Raw genomic sequence first — 2,500 nt, forward strand, 5'->3', positions numbered from 1 at the left:
ATTGCGCCTTAACCTAACCCATATTGTCCCTTAACCTAACCCATATTGTCCCTTAACCTAACCTATATTGTCCCTTAACCTAACCTATATTGTCCCTTAACCTAACCCATATTGTCCCTTAACCTAACCTATATTGTCCCTTAACCTAACCTATATTGTCCCTTAACCTAACCTATATTGTCCCTTAACCTAACCTATATTGTCCCTTAACCTAACCTATATTGTCCCTTAACCTAACCTATATTGTCCCTTAACCTAACCCATATTGTCCCTTAACCTAACCCATATTGTCCCTTAACCTAACCGATATTGTCCCTTAACCTAACCTATATTGTCCCTTAACCTAACCTATATTGTCCCTTAACCTAACCTATATTGTCCCTTAACCTAACCTATATTGTCCCTTAACCTAACCTATATTGTCCCTTAACCTAACCTATATTGTCCCTTAACCTAACCTATATTGTCCCTTAACCTAACCTATATTGTCCCTTAACCTAACCTATATTGTCCCTTAACCTAACCTATATTGTCCCTTAACCTAACCTATATTGTCCCTTAACCTAACCTATATTGTCCCTTAACCTAACCCATATTGTCCCTTAACCTAACCCATATTGTCCCTTAACCTAACCCATATTGTCCCTTAACCTAACCCATATTGTCCCTTAACCTAACCTATATTGTCCCTTAACCTAACCCATATTGTCCCTTAACCTAACCCATATTGTACCTTAACCTAACCTATATTGTACCTTAACCCAACACACGTTGGGCCTTAACCTGCTCTGTAATTGTCATACGACGCGTTAAATTAGTGTAGTGTTGCCTAACTGCAACCCCCGCAATATAGTTTGCTACTCGCACTGCCCGGTCCCCAGAGTATCGCTTCATGTTAAACACCTTGCAGCTATACACTGTAATGCGGATGGCAGCAGGACGTACATGCTCAATGCCCTTCGCAGTTGTTCATTGGCATTCGCATGGCGAAGCACAGCCTACGTTGTGGTACGGCTTGTGTCAACTGTCCGCTGATGTTGTACGTCCAAATCACACACTGTACTGCACATTGGTCCTCATGTACTGAATGATACATCGTGGTACATGTGTGACCGTACCACGACTGCGCCAACAACGGCGAACCATACGGTCCAAATATTGTGCACTCAGCTACGTGTCGTCTCCCTATAAGAGCTGGATTGAAGTATGGTATGCCGTGGATGGCGATCAGCATGAGCCGTCTGTTGATGTAGTGGCGCGTGTTGTCAGACGTAGTCGTCTCTTCTCACACACCGTGATAGCATGGTGCACTGCGTTCCACATCTGCGACATGCGACAGAGGCCGGTTGACAGTCGTTCGCGCAATGGACATCGCATACGTACGGGGGCCACCTTCCACGTGTTCGCGAAGCGTGCACATGTTGTTGCGTGTATGTGGGCAGACATAGTGTGTCGTGACACCTGACACAGGCATGCAACAATCGTTGAATTTGCAAATGGCGATGGACGTCTACGTTTGCTGGTGACGTTACGCAAATGAAGAACTGGTAAACCGTTGTGGTGCGGTTGTTCTCGCTAGAGGTGAATCAGTGATGGCGACGATCGGTTGAGCTACCAACCGGTTGTTTCAGCGATACCCACCATGCCCACGAACGTGAATGGCATGTGGGTGTGAAGCGATACGCGGCGGTGGCTGGGTGGGACCGTCCCCGGCCGGTGAGGGGGGGCCTCCCGGCGTGCTGGCCGCGCGGTGCGTGGGCGCACGCGCTACAGCCGGCTGGTGGGGGCGGCCAGTGGCAGGCGCGCCGGCCGACGGAGGCGGCAGGCGGCGCAGCTGCGCGCCGGCGCACCCTGCACGCGGCGCCGTGCGGCCAAAGTAGGTCCTCGCGGGCCCGGTGCGAAGCGCGGTGGACATCTGCAGTGTGCTGGTCCGATTGAGGACTGTGTGCGCTGAGGATGCGCCGCCGCCCGGCGCTCGGCGCCGCGACGCCGTCTGCTGCTCGGTCGCCTCTGCGGTTCTCGCAGGTGGATTGTATCGCAGCTGTGCGGACGTGTTGGCGCGTGCGCTGTGCTGGGAGAGTTCGCTTCGGCACCCAAGTGGGGCTTTTGTCCTTCTGTGGCGCTGGCGTTGGAGCTGCCGGCCACCGTAGGTGGCGCGTGTTGTCTCCCGCCGGCAATGCCACGACAGCACGCTCCCGGGCCTCTGTCGGCAGCGGCAAGCTCAGTTGGGAGCACGGGTGGTCGCACCTAAAGCGTCTACTCGCCAAACTCCGGGCGATTGCGCCTCTCTCGAACCCGACCAAGTACTTAGGACGGCGCTGCGCGCCGCCGGGACCTGAGAGGGTTTCGAGGTGTATTGTGCAGGGGAGCTCAGCCTCCTCCTGTTTGCAGAATAATTGAGCGGACGCTTGCGTGTTCGCGCGGGCCCCCGGGACACACTCCCGGGCGGCCGGCTGCTCAGCTCTAGTTGACGCAGCTCCCTGGTTGATCCTGCCAGTAG

General features: G+C 53.6%; 1 non-coding gene across 1 annotated transcript in view; it reads left to right on the plus strand.

Moving 5' to 3' along the window:
- The first annotated feature begins 2,477 nt into the window (after positions 1-2,477).
- The window catches only part of LOC126448331 (small subunit ribosomal RNA), a 1,910-nt gene continuing 1,887 nt past the window's right edge, over positions 2,478-2,500 (plus strand). The window contains exon 1 of the ribosomal RNA XR_007584110.1: positions 2,478-2,500. This exon is cut by the window's right edge and continues 1,887 nt beyond it. This is a non-coding gene — a ribosomal RNA (small subunit ribosomal RNA).

The sequence above is a fragment of the Schistocerca serialis genome, unplaced genomic scaffold, assembly GCF_023864345.2.
Source record: "Schistocerca serialis cubense isolate TAMUIC-IGC-003099 unplaced genomic scaffold, iqSchSeri2.2 HiC_scaffold_604, whole genome shotgun sequence".
NCBI classification, from domain to species: Eukaryota; Metazoa; Arthropoda; class Insecta; order Orthoptera; family Acrididae; genus Schistocerca; species Schistocerca serialis.